Raw genomic sequence first — 19,928 nt, 5'->3', positions numbered from 1 at the left:
GGTTAGTATTTTATGAATTTAGAAGCAAATGAAAGAAACTAACAAATCAAAATTCATTTTGCATTATTACTTAGAGGGGTGATATTACTGGATACTCTTACTGGAGGAGTAGCTATGAAGAAATCATGAAAGATTTCGTATATACATGATAGAATTTGAGATTAATTAGACTTGAAAATAACCATTGTTCTACATAGTTTGACTTCTCCTTGAAGTTCTCTTGGCACCTGATGGCAGCTGATTTTAAAAAGCTGAACATTCTACAGTATAATTAGGCTATTGCAGTTCTTTCCAGTAATCCAGCCATTGGAGTTAAAAAAAAATTTTTTTTAGATCTTTTTTTTTTTTTTTTTTTTTTTTTAAGATAGAGCAAGAGAGAGCACGTAAGCACACACATGGGGAGAGCAGAGGGAGACAGAGAAGGAGAAGTAGACTGTACGCTGAGCAGGGAGCCCAACATGGGGTTTTAATCCCAGGACCTGGAGATTATGACTTGAGCCAAAGGCACATGCTTAACAACCTGAGCCACCCAAGCACCCTGAACCGTTTGTTTTTGTAGGTTATGCTATAACTCATTTTCACTTCTCCCCCTTGACAGTTTTATATATTTATATGTTTTTGTTTCTTTTGTTATTAGAAAATTATTTTAACCCAATCCTTTTTAAACCCACCTTTAATATAGGAAGTATTTTTTATATATGCTACAGTTTTTTTTTGTCTATATTATGTAATAAATACCTTTGGCTTCATTTTTTTTCTATTCTAGATCCAAAGGAGTTTTTTTAGTTAGTTTGTTTGTTCTAAGATTTTAGAGGGGGTACCTGGGTGGCTCAGTGGGTTAAGTGTCTGACTTCAGGTCAAGTCATGATCTCAGGGTCCTGGGATCCAGCCCCTGCAGCTCCTGGCTCAGGGGGAGTGCTTCTCTCTCTCTCTCTCTGCCCCTCCCCCTGCTCATATGTGTGTTCTCTCTCTCAAATAAATAAAATTAAAAAAAAAAGACTTTTGGGTAGTTAACATTAGTGGTAATATGATATTCCTAACATACTGAGTGCAGACTTTGTTCAGTGGACTGACTTTATTTTGCCAAGTAGCTCCTTAAATCCAGAATAGTTTGGTGAGGAGGAGAAAATCCTAGAATTTTTGACTGACTGGTCACAGCTTTGGGACAGAATGTAAAATAGCAAGGTTAGTAGTTATTCAATCATAGGCCTGTTTTCCTTTTTAACACTCCAGATTTCTTTTTTTTTTTTTCCACTCCAGATTTCTTTGACCTACAGTGCAAACTTCTTTCTGCCCAGACCTATTCCCTGAAGTTTTGTTGGAGAGTATTGCAGGAATGTTCAGATAGGCATAGGTCAGCAAATAGTCCCCATATCGCCATTTGAGATTTCATATCTTATTTTAATCTTCGGGTGTTTAGGATAGGATATTTTAATCTTTGAGGGTTTAGTATAGAATTTTCTCTGCTTAAAGTGATCTCCTCTTTTGGATTTGTGTAACAAGATCTGCAAATAAGTATTTCATATTAATATATAATATTGCTTATGTGGTTGATCCATATCAGTTTTAAAAAACTATAGAATTGAAAGGCTTATGACCAACTTGGATCAAACTTTTTTTAAAAGATTTTTATTTATTCATTCATTCATCCATTCATTTATTTATGGATGAATGAATGAATGAATGGATGAATGAGAGAGGCAGAGACACAGGGAGAAGCAAGCTTTCTGCAGGGAGCCTGATGTGGGACTGGATCTCCGGAACCTGGGATCATGCCCTGAGCCAAAGGCAGACGCTCAACTGTTGAGCCACCGAGGTGTCCCCAAACTGTTTATTTCTTTTTCAAGCAAGCATGTTTATTTCTAAAGGCTCAAAGTCTGTGTTTACCAAAAATTGTATTTAGTTTTTTTTCCAATGGAGTAAATACTACTTAGTATTTTATATATAAACAGCTATCATAGTATGTTACTTTTGCCACAGAACTTGGCAAACATATTTTGTAAAACAGCATATCCTCACAGTACAACTTTTTCAGTGAGAGCCTTTTTGCTTATTTTTAAGTTTTTTACTGTACCATGTACCATAATATTTTACATGGTCAGAATTTCTCACCATCACAGTCTCAGTGTCTTCCTGTGGAAGTACATAGTTACACTTGGCTGAGTAGCTATTAAAAGCTTTTATAGGGGCATCTAAATGGCTCAGTTGGTAGAGGAAACAACTCTTGATCTCAGGATAATGAGTTTAAAAGCTCCATATTGGGTTTGGAGCCTACTTTAAAAAAAAAAAAAGATTACTGTGGTAAAATATACATAATATAAAGTTAAGCATTTTAGCCATTTTTAAATGCACAATTCAATGACATTAAGTACATTTTCTTTTTTTTAAATTTTTATTTATTTATGATAGTCACAGAGAGAGAAAGAGAGAGAGGCAGAGACATAGGCAGAGGGAGAAGCAGGCTCCATGCACCGGGAGCCCGACGTGGGACTCGATCCCGGGTCTCCAGGATCGCGCCCTGGGCCAAAGGCAGGCGCCAAACCGCTGCGCCACCCAGGGATCCCCATTAAGTACATTTTCATTGATGTGAACCACTACCATTATCCGTCTCCATAACTTTTTCATCATTCTGTGTGGAATAGCTATTTTTAATGTTTTTAGTAGAAGGACATCCCATCTGGTTCTCCCTGTATTTTGTTTGCTTGCATCGCATTTTTCTTTGCAGTCTAATATTAGTGTGCATATTTCCCCTTCTCTCATTTATTTATTCAAGAAATATTTAATAAGCACCTTATGTATATGTGGTAGGGCATGGAACTTAGTGATGTAACCGTTACCTGTGATATTCAAATACAGAACTACCTGATACTAGCCATGGTTGTATTGGTGTAGTTTTACAAAAACCAAAAAGAAAAATATCCTCCATAGGGATATTTGAATTATGGCCAGACTTAAAAGAAAAAAAAATACTTGAGTAGAAGCTCCAAGTCACATTACACATCTGAAGAATACAAAAGATTTTTTGTGGTTGTGAATAAAAGCTGCTGTACAATGTTCTTGGATTTAAGTGTCAAAGAGACATAAATGTCACCTGTATCTAAATAAATATTACTTCCTATTTATTTAACCTCCCTTTTAATCTTTTTATTTATTTATTTATTTATTTATTTATTTATTTATTTATTTATTTATTTATTTATTTATTTATTTATTTATTTATTTATGATAGGCACACAGTGAGAGAGAGAGAGGCAGAGACACAGGCAGAGGGAGAAGCAGGCTCCATGCACCGGGAGCCCGATGTGGGATTCGATCCCGGGTCTCCAGGATCGCGCCCTGGGCCAAAGGCAGGCGCCAAACCGCTGCGCCACCCAGGGATCCCTAACCTCCCTTTTAAAGTGGTTAAATCTGGCTATAAAGAGATAAATCATTTGAGTTATATTTATTGAAGCTGTGTCTGTCCTAAGTAGTAAGTCTGAAGTGTCTTATTTTCAGGTCTTGTTCTGAGATATAAGTAAGTCTTGAGTGTTTCAAATATCTGAAATTGCCTCCAAACAGAGATTATACTAGCTGCTGTGTGTTTGGAGATCTTATTCTATTTTATAATTACAATGTCAATAGCCATCTGAAATCTAAACTTAATGCAAAATTTGTTATAATTGCTATCATGTAAGATAGATCAGGGTATCGAAAAATCATTTGCTTGGATCTTTTGATGCCAACTCTGAGAAATCAAGACCTGTAGTTATTATGTAGGGGTTTGGGACGGGCTTGATTTATTATCTTTTACTTAGAAGTTTAATAAACTCTTAATGGTAGGTTGCTAAGCATGAACTTAGACTATTTGAAATTCTGAACCTAACAATGAAACTGTTAAGGCCTTTTCAGCCTAACTAAATTTCTCCAGATATGACCAAAAGCAACTCAAAATATAAACCAAAAATGTAAGGGAATGTTTAGGAGTAGATGTAGGGCAAAAGTCCTATGGAGTAGTAATTCGAGTTTATTTTTGTTTAAATTCAGCTTGCCTATTTGCTGCATCTAGTCTGTGTCCAGAACCTAGGTTTTTCTTCCTTATTCCACATTGTACTTGTGGACATAGGTTTCCCAAACTGGCACTATGGTTGTTTTGTTTTATTTTTTAGATTCCAGACATAAGTGAAATCATAGGATGTCTATCTTTCTCTGTTCAACTTATTTCACTTAGCATAATATCATGTCATGAATGTCTAAATTTCATCTTTTTTTGGCTGAGTAATATTCCCTGTTGCATAATGTATGTTGTGTGTGTGTGTGTATGCATGTATGCACACCACATATTTATCCATTTATCTATCAGTAGACATTCAGATTGCTTCCATAAACAAACAGGCCCAAATATGTGCCAGAGAGGAGGGGGATGGGCAGAAAAGGTGAAGGGGATAAAGAGGTACAGATTTCCAGTTATAAAATATGTCACAGGAATGAAAAGTACAGCATAGGGAATATAGTCAATGATATTGTAATAACTTTGTATTGTGACCCACGCTTATTGTGATGAACACTCCATAATGTATAGAATTGTCAAATCACTATGTTCTACACCTAAAACTAATATATCAATTATATTTCAATGTAAAAAGTCCATGGTTGGTTACTTTGAGATATTTCAGGAATCATACAGTGTCTAGACAAATAATAAGTACCAATAAGTTCTTAGAGAATTAAAAATACTCCTTGAAACAAAAAAGTGCAGGGCATTGCATTTTAAAAATATTTTGAGTTTTGCTTTGGTTTTCATTAAAAAAAATAAATATAGTGGTTATTACTGTAGAGTAACAATGACTGCTCTCGTTACAGATAATTTTGTCACTTTGACATCTGTGGTGCAATTGCAAAGACTTGGTAACTAAGTTGGTTATTATACCTGCTATTGTTATGAAAATTATTATGAAACACATCAAAACATAGTTTATTGTAGAGATTATTCAATAGAAATATAATGCAGCTATATTAGTAATTTAAAACTTTATAGTAGCCATACTAAAAAAGTAAAAAGAAACAGGTGAATTTGTATATTTTATAGTTTTTTAAACAGATTTATTTATTTGAGAGAGAGAGAGAGAGAGAGAGAGAAAGAGCACAAGCAACAGGGGAGGGGACGAGGGAGCGGGAGAAGCAGACTCCCAACTGAGCAGGGAGCCGATATGGAGCTTATTCTCAGGACTCTAGGATTGTGACCTGAGCCAACGGTAGATGCTTAACTGCCTGAGCCCCCTAGGTATAATATATTTTAATAGAAAATATCAAAAATATTATTTCCACATGTAATCAATTTAAAAATTATTAACATTATTTTACATTTTTTTCTTGTACCAAGTTGTAAAAATTCTGCCATGCATCTCAATTAGGATGAGACAGACTTCAAGTGGTCAGTGGAGCATGTGACTAGTGGCTGTTAAAATGCACAGTGTAGGTCTTTCACTTTATTCTTTTCCCCATCAGATTTATTACCAAGGAATGATAGCAGGAGTATTAACTTTTCTTTATTCAATAAATGCCCAAAGGGTGGATGACAAGGAGATATAAGGAGTCTTGACAGTTCATTACGCGAGGAAGTTAAGTTTACTGTTTTAGGTAGACTATAAAAGAGAGATATCCTTATCCACATTGTTAGAGTCTCAAGGAAGAATTATAATTTGAAATCTCTTCTTTTTTTGACAGTGATACCACATTAAGGAAGCAGAGAGATATCTCTGTCTGGAGATACAGCATATTAGAATTCCTTAGAATTTGGCAAACAGCATCCTAAATCAGAATAAAAAGCACTAGCCTTTCCATGCTATTCATATTCAGTAGCCTTTAAAATGAGAATGGAAGCATTGGTAGAGATTTTAAATGGGTGATTTATTTTTCTTCAATGTGACTGATAGAGTTTCTCCTAAGATATTAAGGAATGGATTAATTAGAGTGTTGGGTTATTTTTATGCAGTTATACAATCCAAATAAGAGAATTTTGTTAGCTACAATTGACAAAATAAGTAAATACAACACAAACACATTAGGTTAATCGAATTCATTTCTCCTGTGTCTTTTTTTTTTTTTTTTTTGAACCTAGTATAAGGGCTTCTCTTTGTGAGGTCTTCTTTTTTAAGTCTTGGTGATAGGTAGGGATTGTGGGTCAGTTTCCTTAAGGGTTAAGGGTGGAGTAGCCGTATAATTCGTTGTCTAAGCCTCAGCACCTCCTGTGTGAGAGTACTGTTAATAATTATGTCAGGGGGCAGCACCTGGGTGACTCAGTTGGCTAAGTGTCCCACTCCTGATCTTAGCTTCGGTCTTGGTCTTAAGGTTGTGAGTTCAAGCCCTGCACTGGCCTCTATGCTGGGTGTGGAGCCCACTAAAATATATATATATATATGTAAATATAGCAGGTCTTAAATCAGAGCTGTCCCAAGCAGATTAGGACACATGGTCATCCAAGTTAAAGGGCACTGTTAAAGCTTTGCTATCTTCTGTTTTGGCAATCCTGATAGGTTGTGGAAAATTGCATTTGTGGAAGTTATCACTGTGAAAGACCTGTACCGTTGATGACATCTCCTTCATCTCAGGGCTTAGATAATTTTTTATTTAGGGCACTCTGAACTTGAGACGTTGAATGAGAAGGAAAAGGTAAAAAAATTTAATTTTATGCACTGGCAGCATCTTCTGTCCCCTTAGAGAAGGTTTTACAGGCACGAAATATGATAGAATAATGTTTCCTTTTGAATGTGCAAAGTTACTGTCTTTTAAATCTAGATTAGCTCCATAAAAAGAAGTACCAAAAAACTGAGCACTAGGGGTTCCCAGTTGGCTCAGTCAGTGGAGCGTGTGACTCTTGATCTTGGGGTTGTGAGTTTGAGCCCCATGTTGGGTATAGAAATTACTTAAAAATGAGATGTTTAATATAAAACAAAACAAAAACCAGAAAAACTGAGCACTCTCTTCTGACAAAATTATGTTGCAAGACATTTGATTTTTATTGTTTGGTGCTTTTATTTAGATTTTTTGTTAACCATCTTTAAGGGAGAGTTGTAGTGTTTATGTGGATGGCCCATATAACTGCTTGATTTGGTGGCCTTTTACATATAATTACATATATGTGATGCCATATATCTCAGTTATAGATGACTTTGGAGGAGATAGATTTTTTCCCCAGATTTTCTTTTTTTAAAATTGTATATAATAACATTGACTTTTTGTGTGTGTACATTTATGTAAATTTTAACACGTGTAAATTTGTGTAGTCTCCTTAACAATCAGGATATAGAATAGTTCCACCACCCCTAAGATTCTCTTTTGCTGTCCACTGGACTTGAACCCTCCTCCTCTCATCCACAATCCCAGGCAACCTTTGATCTGTTCTCTGTTCTTAAACTCCTGCCTTTTGTAGATCAAATGGAATCAAATCATATGTAACATTTGGAGGTTGTCTTCTTTCCCCAGCATAATGCCTTTGAGATCCACCCATGTTATTCCATGTATCAGTAGTTTATCGTTTTTATTGTTAATAGTTTTCCATTGTATGAATATATTACAGTTTGTCTTTCACCAAAATTGTTTTCAGCCAGTATTTCTTCAAATGTTCTTTTCTGCATCATATTTTCTCTCTGATGATATTGTTGTTACTTACACCTCTTGGTATTATCCCACAGATTCCTGAGTCTCTGACCTCCTTTGAGAACACTGTTGTTCATCCCTTAGAGTCATTCATTCAGCAGTTTTTGAACACTTGTTTTCTGTTCTCCTATTGATAGGTAGCTATTTCTAGGTTTTTGGGTTTTTTTTTCTATAATAAAAATGTAGGTCTGAACATTCTTGTTGCAGGTCCCTTTGGGTACATGGCCCAGGCTTTCTCTATAGTATTTGCCTATGAGCAGGAATGCTAGGGTGTAGGATTTCCATGTTTTTCTTCATAGATACTGCCCAAAGTGATCATACCAATTTACTTTTTGAGTAAGAATATATGAGTTAATATTGCTCTAAAAAAAAAAAAGAAAAAAAGAGTTTACGTTGTTCTATATCCTTTTCAATGTTTGGTGTTGTCAGACTTTTTTTTTTTTTTTTTTAAGATTTTATTTATTGGGCTTGTGGGTTAAGCATCTGACTGCCTTTGGCTCAGGTCATGTTCTCAAAATCTTGGGATTGAGCCCTGCATTGGACTCCCTGCTCAGAGTGGGTGTTTGCTTCTCCCTCTCCCTCTCCCCCTCCCCTGCCCGTGTTAGTTCTATATCTCTTGCTCACTCTCAAATAAATTTAAAAAATATCTTTAAACTAATTTTTAAAAAAGATTTTATTTATCCATTTGAGAGACACAGTGAGAGAAAGAGAGAAAGCGTGAGTGTGGGGAGGGGTGAGGGGCAGAGGGAAAGGGAGAAGCAGACTCCTTGCTGAGCAGGGAGCCCAACTCGGGGGTTCGATCCCAAGACCCTGAGATCATGACCTGAGCTGAAGGCAGATACTTAACCAACTGAGCCACCTAGGCACTCCAGGCTTTTTACTTTTTATATATGTAATGGATATGAAATGGAATCTTAAAGTCTTTTAAATTACTTTTCTGATTATGAGTGAGCCTGAGCATTTAAAAATATATTAACTATTCATTTTTCTCCTATAAGTTGGCCATTTATATCTTTAATCCACTTTTCTATTTAAAATCAGCTCTTAAGACCAAATTGAAATGTTTTCTATATAATTACACCGTTTCAAATATCTGTCTTTGATGAAACAACTCTTTCAGTGGGCTCTAATACAAAATCAAGTGTCCTTATTTTATCTTTTTAGATATCCTATTCCAAAAATCATTGCTCAGAGCTTCTGGATTGGTGAGCATGTGGAGATGCAGGGAGAATGGTATGCCAGGAGAGAGCATGGAAGGAAGCTCCATGTCCGTTCCCACATACCTTGCCTTATGCATCTCCTCTATCTGGCTGTTCTTGAATTTCTGACACTGTCTTCAGGTAGATAGTGTCAGAATTGAGTAGAATTCTTGTATACCCTGCTAGTGTCTAATAGTTTCTTATTGGTGGACTGGGAAACCCCTTCACACACATGTTGGAATTGGGTCTAGGAACCCAAAAGAGTTGTTAGGTGTCAGTAAAGGGAAATTGGCACAGGAGAATGATCCCAAATGAGGGTTGGAACAGTGATTATTTATGAACCCTGAGAGTCAGCCAACTAGCTCCTCAGAAACCCAAATACAGTTTTCATAAAAGAGAAACTATTTGGGCAGCCCTGGTGGCATAACCATTTAATGCAGCCTGGGATGTGATCCTGGAGACCCGGGATCGAGTCCCATGTTGGGCCTCCTGTGTGGAGCCTGCTTCTCCCTCTGCCTGTGTCTCTGTCTCTATGAATAAATAAAATCTTAAAAAAAAAAAAAGAGAGAGAGAGAGACTATTTAAGAAAATTCATACAAATAAACTACACCTTGATGAGTTTCAGATGTTAATTAAACTTTAAATGGTTTTAAAATACATTTCATAGCAAATCATGGCCATAGGAGCACAGATCTGTCAGATACAAAAGTCTTCAATAACAACTTCTGTGTCAAAACTTCTGCCTCAACTTAAAAAAGCCATCTAGTCCAAAAAACCATTCCTCATTTTCTGCCGTCTGAAAGTTTATGCACTATTTTGTTATATTTTATGGACTCAATATGTTCTCTGTATAAATTCAGATTGGTGATGTATTTCAGCAGTTGAAACATATTTAGTATTTTAAAACCAAATCAGCATTTACTTCATCTGTAGACCTCATGTCTAGATAAGCAACCATTTTTAGCCTGTGGTATATCATATCAATGTTGCCATACGTTGTAAGCAAAATATTGTCCTAGTGACAACATGTTTGTACACTACATAGCACACAAATGTTTAACTTGGGAAATACAGTCAACCTTTGAACAACACTGGTTTGACTCATATGGGTCCACTTATGTGGATTTTTTACAGTATGTTGTCTAAATGTTGTCTCTCTTATGATTTCTCTGATTCTTTTCTCTAGCTTTATTGTAAGAATATAGTATATAGGGGTGCCTGGGTGACTGACTTGGTTAAACATCTGTCACTTGGTTTTGGCTCCTTCCCATCATGATCTCCTGGTTCCTGGGATTAAGCCCTGGGTTGGGCTCTGTGCTCAGCAGGGAGTCTGCTTGAAAGATTCTCTTCCTCTGCCCCTCCCTCCACTCTCTCTCTAAAATAAGTAAATCTGGGCAGCCCCAGTGGCTCAGCGGTTTAGCACCGCTTGCAGCCCAGGGCCTGATCCTGGGGACCCAGGATCGAGTCCCACGTCGGGCTCCCTGCGTGGAGCCTGCTTCTCCCTCTGCCTGTGTCTCTGCCTCTCTCTCTCTCTCTCTCTCTCTCTCTCTCTCTCTCTCTCTCTGTGTGTCTCTCATGAATAAATAAATAAAATCTTTAAAAAAGGGCAGCCCTGGTGGCGCAGCGGTTTAGCGCTGCCTGCAGCCCAGGGTGTGATCCTGGAGACCCGGGATCGAGTCCCACATCGGGCTTCCTGCATGGAGCCTGCTTCTCCCTCTGCCTGTGTCTCTGCCTCTCTCTCCAAATGAATAAATAAATAAATCTTTAAAAGAAAAAATCTTAAAAAAAAATAAGTAAATCTTTAAAAAAAAGAATACAATATATAATACATATATAAAATATGTGTTAACTGTTTATGTTATTGGTAAGGCTTCTGGTCAACAGTAGGCTATTAGTAATTAAGTTTTAGGTGGAAGTAAAATGTTATATATGGATATTTGTGCAGGGGTTGATGCCCATAACACCTGTATTGTTCAAGGGACAATTGTACAATTCTTTTCTTTTTTTTTTTTTAACATTTACTTATTTATTTTTGGAGAGAGAGAACACAACAGGGAGTTGGGACAGGGGGAGAAGGAGAGACAGAATCTTAAGCAGAGTCCCTGCTAAGTGTGGAGCCTGGGCACAGGGCTCTATCTCATGACCTTGAGATCATGACCTGAGCTGAAACCAACAGTTAACCATTTTGCTGTTTAACCAACTGAGCCACCCAGGTGCCCTGAATTGTACAATTCTTAAACTGCCTTTGTGTTGCTGGCTTCTTCCTAGTTGGCTTTTAAAGCCAGCCGAGGTGATAGTTTTGTTTTTTAGTGGACATGCTTTATATGTGAGGTGTACTCTGGATTAGAAATGTTGTAGTTTAATAATAACGCAAATTAAATAAAGAAAATAATTCCTCTATAAATAACTACATTAGCAGTAGTCATTCTGTATCATACTTGATGTTTGGCAGTCATGTTTATCTGCCTGTTCATGCTATAGGGAGCCCTGTCTTTGACAGATTATTTTGCCAGATATCTAGGGTTTCCTTTCCAAAAGGAGCAGATGAGTCACATGAGTCTGGCCTTTATATTAATGGAGGTTTGGTTTATAGATGATTTACAGGGCTGCCAAGTAGAAAACAAGATTTCATGAAGTTCATCTTTTGCTGTGCCTATGGGACAAACTTTTTGGTTCTTGTGCTCTGTTGTATAAATGTCTCAGGTAAGTAGTAAAGAAGCCAGAGAGAGAAAGGATAGGGAAGTTTTTTTCAATTGTCTTTTAGTTTGGAGGTTTGTCCTGCCCCAAGGAAGACAGTACATTCTAGGAAAAAGAACAATGAACTTAGCCTATTTATTACTCTAGTTCCACTTTTGTTTTTTATTTCATAGGTTTAGATGATCGCCAAGACTTTTCTCATTTATTAAATGGAGGTAGTATTGCTTCTCCTGTGTACCGTGAGAGATGTCAGGATAGACAAACTTGAGGCTCTTTTACTGCTCTTGTAGAAGTAGCATGTGGCTGCATGAAATACCACTAAAAAAGCCAAAAGAAAGAGCACATATTGCCAAACAGATAATATTACTGAGGAACCTGATTATATCCCCACTGTCAATACTTACGTTTCTAGAAGTTTCCAAATTATTGTTACCTTTTGATTGAGACTTTTGTGTAATGCCTCTATGGGTGCTGTAATAAGATTATAAAGAATTAAACGATGATATAATTCATAAGTCTTGAATTTGTAGAATATTTCTATTCTCAAGCACTTTTATAACTTTTCTTTATAGTGAATTGAAAAAACTGAAGCAGGGTTTTTATACTGATATGTATGACATTCTGTTGGCAGAAATAATCGTTTCCATATGTGTATCACCTTATAATTAAAAAAAATCTCTTTCATATATTATCTCAGAGGAGACCTGCAGAGATTAAATTATGTTCTGAGGACATAACACTATTTAGTGACCAATTCAGATTTGAATCCATTGCATCTTGGTGTTCATCCCATTGAGATGTCTTGATGGGGAGAATAAGCTACAGTATTTATGGAATGTGCTTTCTGCTTGAGTGCTAAGAAGATGGCAGGCAGGGCAGCCCAGGTGGCTCAGCGGTTTAGGGCCGCCTTCAGCCCAGGGCGTGATCCTGGAGACCTGGGATCAAGTCCCACGTCAGGCTCCCTCCATGGAGCCTGCTTCTCCCTCTGCCTGTGTCTCTGCCTCTCTTTCTCTCTGTGTCTCTCATAAATAAATTAATTAATTAACTCTTAAAAAAAAAAGAAGATGGCAGGCATTAATAAAGTTGAGAAAACATTCTTTTCTTCCATTAGTACTGTGTCAGTAGTTGTGTAGTTAGCTCTCTGGTGGTGGTAATAACTGTGAATAGCAACAAAACTTATAAGCACATTGGAAACACAGACATGAAGCAAGTATAAGCAGTCTTAGATCTTCATTGTATTTTGGGTTTTGCCTGCTGTATGGGTCACAGTAACCATCATTCTGTTGCAGAACTGGAGGCCTAGAGGCCTGTTAAATCCTCTAGTTTGCAGCCCTGTGCTGTGTGTGCTTGTTGTAGCTTGAATTATAGTTGCTGTAGCTGACTTACAAGTTTGGAATTTATAGTAATAGAAACTTTATCCCAAATGGTGGAAAGAACCCTTTTCTTAAGGGAGCAAGGTCAATATCTATTTTGAGTTAGAAATGAATCAACAGGCAGTTTCTGAGGAATGCTATTTCCAAGTTCAGAGAAACTACAGTTATGCCATTATATGTCATGTGGATATAAATACAGTCTTTTCTGTTGAGAGGCTCCGATATTAAGCAAGAAGGTTTTGGGCCTCTGATGTGATTTTTCTTTTCTTTTTTATTTTCATTTTTAAAAAGACTTTATTTATTTTGAGAGAGAGAAAGAGAGATTTTGATCATGAGCATGTGGGCAGGGGGAAGGGTGCAGAGGGAGTGGGAGAGAGACTCTCCAACAGACTCCCTGCTGAACGCTGAGCCCTATGAGGGCCTCTGTCTCACCATTGTGAGATCATTACCTGAGTTGAAAATAAGAGTCTGATGCTTAACCAACTGAACTGCCCAGGTGCCCTCTTTTCTTTTCTTTTTTCTTTCTTTCTTTTTTTTTTTAAAGATTTATTTATTTATGATAGACATAGAGAGAGAGAGAGAGAGGCAGAGACACAGGAGGAGGGAGAAGCAGGCTCCATGCTGGGAGCCCGATGTGGGACTCGATCCTGGGACTCCAGGATCGCGCCCTGGGCCAAAGGCAGGTGCTAAACCTCTGAGCCACCCAGGGATCCCCCCACCTCCTGTTTTTTTTTAAAGATTTTACTTCTTTATTTTGAGAGCGAGAGCATGAGCAGGGATGAGGGGAGAGGAAGAGGGAGAAGCACACCCCGATGAGCAGGGGAGCCTGATGCGGGACTTGATCCCAGGACTCCGGGGTCCTGACCTGAGCTTAAGGCAGATGTTTAACCGACTCAACCACCCAGCCACCCCTCTTTTTTTATTTTTAAAGTTAGTACAAACCTGATAGATTGTAAAAAAAATTAAAAAGAATTTTTTTTGAACTGAATACCAGTTAGCCCTAGGCCCCTTAGATCTGTATTGTTTATCAATCTAATGAGATAATTTTCCTTTCACAATTTAAAATGATCCATGAACATGGTTATCCTCCCTAAAATAAGAAATATCGAAAACATGAATGTGTGATGCAAAAAAACTTTAAATGAGTTGTCAATACTAACAGCAACAATACCGTTTAACATTTGTTTAGCACTAAGTACTGGGTACGAAGAACTTTTTGTATTTGCTAATTCTTTATATAAAAATTATAAATAAACATGTAGTAGTTTGTAAAATGCCTTCTCATCACAATTCAACATTCATGGAAATGTCTTGCGAAGTAGATGGTATTTATTTTAACAGATGAGGGATCTGAGGCTCAAGTTGTGATATTACATGTGGTTATAATTTATTGCTTATAACTTAATGAGCATTTATTAAGTTCCTGGCACTGTACTAAACACTTTACTTGCACCATTTTGTGTAATCCTCAAAACCATGAGGCAGGTACTATTTTCACATATTTTTTCCATATGAAAGAACTGAGGTTTAGAGTGAAGTAACTTGCCCAAGATTACATAACTAGTTACCTCTAGTTTATGAGGAGCCTTTGAAATAGAAAAAGATGCCCCCTGTGGTGAACCAATTAAATAACTGAAACTGGGCTGCCACACTCACTGCACTAGGTAGTAGCCTGGGGACTTGTGGTAAGTGCCACTTCTTCCAGCACAGGTAGCCCCCATTCCAAGGCGGACGGCTTGGTGAGCTGAATGAACAAAGGCAGAATTTCAGCCCTGTTGTGCTGTCTTGGCCAGGTGCCCTTGTGCTCTACATAAACTTTGCCACTCTATACCATGGTCTTAAAGCTAGGATTTCAACCCAGGTCTGTCTGACTTCAGATTCTGTACTGTGTTGAATAGCATGCTGCCAGTTAATGGCAAAGTTAAGACTTTAACCACGTTTTCCGACTATAAACATTTGGCCGTTTTTGTCATGTACCATTTGACTTATGATGGCACTGGGATCCCATATTGCACTATGCTTGTTGCCTAATTCCATGGGTATTTTTGCTGGTGATGGTAAAGACTTCTAAGGGCTTGAAAGGGGAAAGCTAAAAAGTTATAACTGCACATGTTTTATTACTGAATGTGTTTTTGGTTAAATGTAGCTCAAGAATTTATTGAGTTTCTAGTTTCACCACCCAGTTCCTTATGACCTTGACCAAGTTAGGGACAGATTATAGTATAATAATTAAGAGCATGGACTGCAGAATTAGACTATCTGGATCATATTCTAGCTCTTACTAGTTATGTGAACTTGTGCAACTAACTTACTGTCCGTTTTTTTTTTTAAGATTTTATTTATTCATTCATGAGAGAGAGAGAGAGGCAGAGACATAGATAGGCAGAGGGAGAAGCTGACTCCTCACCTGAAGCCCAATGTGGTACTCAATCCTGGAACTCCAGGGTCACGCCCTGAGCCAAAGGCAGATGCTCAACTGCTGAGCCAGCCACCCCACTTACTGTCTCTAAGCCTTGTCTGTAATAGTGGAGGTGGAGTGGGAAAAAATAGTTCCTATCCTGATGAGTTGGAATTACTAGATGAGCTAAGTATATAAAGCACCAAGAAAAGTGCCTGGCACATAAATATAGTTACTATTAAATTAGTTGCTATCTGATGTTGTTATTAGTATTATATCATTATGAGTTTGTGCCTATAAGTCAAAGCAATTTAATTTGCTGAAATATAAACGATTTTCTAACTATAGTCTCTTGGGACTTTTTCTTGCCAGATGAGTTTTCAAAGATTGTGTCAAAGTATTGCTTCAGGGATACTAGCCCAATTGAAACCAATTCCTGAAAGAGGTGTGCATGAGTCATACAGTGCTCTTCATTTTTTCCCTAAAATAATGTTTGTACTGTATTGTGGTATCAATCTATCTTTGTATGTTTAGCATTTAAAAATTGGATTTTCCGTAGATTGCTCTAAGTTGTAGCCACTAACAATTACTCATACAAAAGAAATTTCTTTTGGATTATTAACCAGTTTGGGGAGCCTCTGAAGAAACTGCATAATTCACTGAATGAATAGGAGTCCTGATTCTTGGAGGTTATATAATAGCATTATCATTGTTTGCTGTATTCATTGTCTGAACACGTATTGACCTGATTTTAATAATACTTTTGCTATGTTCAAAAAAACTCCTCATTCTAGAGACTCCCTGGCTGACATTATTTGTCATGGCTAGCATGTTATCTGATTAGCTTTTGCTACTTGCATTTCATCCACTGACCTTCCATTGTCAGCTTTTTCTACCCTCTGCACTCCCTATCCTGATTTCAGGGTATGCCCTGAGAAGTCAGAGTTAAGATCTTAGAATCTATGAATTCAGGGTTAAGATTTTTACTTGAGGGGGCACCCAGCTGGCTTAGCGGTTGAGCGTCTGCCTTCAGCCCAGGGCCTGATCCTGGAGAACCTGGATCGAGTCCTGCGTCAGGCTCTCTGCATGGAGCCTGCTTCTCTCTCTGTCTGTCTCTGCCCCTCTCTCTCTGTGTCTCATGAATAAATAAATAAAATCTTTAAAAAAAAGATTTTTACTTGAGGACGCATATTAAAGCACATAAATATATGAAAAAAAGGTAATTAACATTTCAAAAAAACAGTAAATGATGAAATTACCAAGTAAGTTATTTTTTTTCCAGTCAGAGGCTCACTAGGAAGATGGAAACTCTGTCAGGTATTTACAACAGAAGGAATTTGACACAGGAAAATGATAACACAGGCAGTAAATGGGCTGAGAGCCAAATAAGAGATGGCGAGGTAATCTAGAGATTAGCAATGGAAAGTCCCCAGCACCACCATCACCCCTTCCAACTGAAGAAATCCAGGGAGGTACTACATTTTTGTGCAGTGAGTACAAAATTGTTTCAGGGGAGAAAAAGGAAAGAAAAAATAGAATATTTAATTTGGTTAGGTAAGGACAAGTACAATATGATCCATCTCTCCCTTCCCTCCAAAGAAGCACAGAGAACCCCATAAAAATTGCTATTTTTGAATAGGAAGTTTCTCACTTTTTCTAGGAGGTGCCAGCCTGCATGTCACTGCTAAAGGAATCAGAATAACATCACCTAGTTTTACTTTTTTTTTTTTAATCTCTAAAAAGAGGGGAAAAATTTAATGCCTAGCCAATGTGGTCTGAAGAGTAATACCTACCAAATATAAGCCAGTGTTTTTCCCTACTGAAGAGTTCTGTCCCCCTACCTCTACCCTGTAAGAATGTTCTTTGAGACAGTTCTCTGTGCTATATCATATCTACAGATACAGTTGTATAATGGTATTTAGCACCCAAAGAGGTGTATAAAATCTCTGCCACCCAGAAAAAGTGAAATATAATTATTAAAGTAATCTATTTCTCTTTTCTGAGAGCACAAATAGGCAACTTTCAGTTACTGGAAATAATTATCTAACTCCAGCTTGCCTGTGGGTGGATGAGCCTCATTGATGACTGTTGGTCAAGAAAGAAGCCAAAGGTTTTGGTGAATGTGTCAGTTTTTTGGCTTTCCCTGAAAGCAGAAATCACAAAACCAGGGCTAATTAAACCCTGGTTTTCATAGCTCTATTTAATATATTTTCTTGGCTCTGAAAACTTCAGTCATTTTATAAAATTTCCCCTTTCTTTAAATATTATTTAAATTTTCTAGTGAAAACAGAATTTTAAGTCAGATTTAAGAAGTAATGTGAGAAGGACAGTGATAATACATTTAGAGATAGAAGTTTCAAAAATGCAGTATTATTTAACAGAATGAGCTTCAGTGTTAAAAGGCTCAAGTTCTTTTTTAAATATTTTATTTATTTATTCATGAGAGACAGATTGAGAGAGAAAGAGAGAGAGAGGCAGAGACATAGGCAGAGGAAGAAGCAGGCTCCATGCAGGATGCCTGATGTGGAACTCAATCTCAGGACTCTAGGATCACGTCCTGGGCTGAAGGCAGGCACCAAACCGCTGAGCTAACCAGGGATCCCCAAAAGGCTCAAATTCTGTTTGTGACTCTGCCTCTATTCAGTTGCATCATTAAGGTTATGTTGCTTAACTTCTCCATGTCTGCTCCTCAAGTCTCCGTGTAGGATCATAGTACTTCTATTCATCTTAGAGACTTGGCAGGAGGTTTAATTGAAATTTATAAACTTTGCTTAAAAATAAACTCTCAGGGATGCCTGGGTGGCCCAGTGGTTGAGCATCTGCCTTGGTCTCGGCTCAGGGTATGATCCCAGGGTCCCCAGGTTGAGTCCCGAGTCCTGCATAGGGCTCCCCGCAGGGAGCCTGCTTCTCCCTTTGCCTATCTCTCTCTCTGTCTCTCATGAATAAATAAATAAAACCTTTAGAAAATAAAATAAAGTCTCAGTACAAAAATAAAGAAGCATCGTCTGTTATGGACTGAATGTTTGAATGCTTCCAAAATTCCTATATTGAAGTGTTAACCTCCAATGTGACTCTATTTGGCGTTCGGTCCTGTGGGGAGGGGGTAAAGATTATGTGAGGTTGTAAAGGTGGATGCCTAGTCTGGCAGAGCTGGTGCCTTTATAAGAAGGAGAAGGTAGCTGTCTATAAGCCAGAAAGAGAGCTTTCACAAGAAACCACTCTGTCAGACTGTCATCGGAGACTTGTAGCCTTCCAGAATGGTGAGAAAAGAAATGACTTTTGTTTAAGCCACATAGTCTGTGGTATGTTTTTATGGTACCCCAAGTAGACAAAGACACTCTTGATACTATATTATCTTTAAATCCTACAAAACTTTAACTCCTGTTTCAAGAAATGGTTTCTTTAAAAAACCTGATTATAGTACTTATAGATCACACTGTAAGAGAAAGAATATTTAGTGAGTAGTTACTCAGTGCCAGGAATTGTTTTAGATGCATTTAAAAAAATATTTTATTCATCTATTCATGAGAGACAGGGAAGAGACAGAGATACAGGCAGAGGGAGAAGCAGGCTCCCTGGAGGGAGCCTGTTGTGGGACTCGATCCCAGGATCTGGGGATCATGCCCTGAGTTGAAGGCGGTGCTAAACCGCTGAGCCACCCGGGCTGCCCTAGATGCATTTTTTTAAATTTTTTTTTTTATTTATTTATGATAGCTACAGAGAGAGAGAGAGAGGCAGAGACACAGGCAGAGGGAGAAGCAGGCTCCATGCACCGGGAGCCCGACGTGGGATTCGATCCCGGGCCTCCAGGATCACGCCCTGGGCCAAAGGCAGGCGCCAAACCGCTGCGCCACCCAGGGATCCCCCTAGATGCATTTTTAAGAAGTATTTAAAAATTTAATTCTCAAAAGAATCATAGGTGGCACTTTTGTCCTTATTTTACAGACAAGACAGCTAAGTAAGACTTGCCCAAGGTCATATACTTAGTGAGTACTGAAATTCAAACATAGTCTTGCTGAAGCTTTTTAATTATATCCTGATTCCTCTGAATTTCTACTAGCTGTACTGAGCTCAGTAGGATGTCAGGCAAAATGCAAAGGTTAGTGCTGCCCTAGGATATTAGAATTAGGAAAAGGTTTAGAAACTTCATCTAATCTAACTTTCTTGTGTTACGTTATGGATGAGAAAAACAAGGACCAGAGAGTGAGGTGACTTAAGATTGCAGAGCTAATTAGTGAAGTGAAGGTCAATGCTGCTAATGTTTTGCAATCCATTTTTAAACCTGTGTAAATACTAACCATCAGTAATGACAGGCACCAGAAGATGTTGAGTGAGAGGTTTAAATTGCATATGGCACCAGTTCTTAAGCCACAAAATGAGCCTAGAATTTACAATCTTTCTACTTTTTATCTCCTGAAGAGTGGAAGTGTTAGTTGATAGAAGAGATGCACAGGGATATGATTTACAGTTTTATCTTCATCTTAGAAAAGGTTTTTTAAGGTACAAAGAAAATAATGGTAGGGTCAAAATACATCTTCTCACCTTGTCACATGATGGGTACTTTTTGGTGTTTTATGATAGCCATTGCCATACCTTTATGAGTACCCGATAGTCTGAAAACTCTTT

At 37.7% G+C, this 19,928-nt stretch overlaps 1 protein-coding gene across 1 annotated transcript in view; it reads left to right on the top strand.

Annotated features, from left to right (window-relative positions):
• MCU (mitochondrial calcium uniporter) overlaps nucleotides 1–19,928 on the top strand; it is a 195,121-nt gene that overhangs the window by 55,498 nt on the left and 119,695 nt on the right.

Source organism: Nyctereutes procyonoides, unplaced genomic scaffold (assembly GCF_905146905.1).
Source record: "Nyctereutes procyonoides isolate TBG_1078 unplaced genomic scaffold, NYPRO_anot_genome, whole genome shotgun sequence".
Lineage (NCBI taxonomy): Eukaryota > Metazoa > Chordata > Mammalia > Carnivora > Canidae > Nyctereutes > Nyctereutes procyonoides.
Note: the sequence above shows the minus strand (reverse complement) of the source record. Positions and strands in the feature narration are given on the sequence as shown.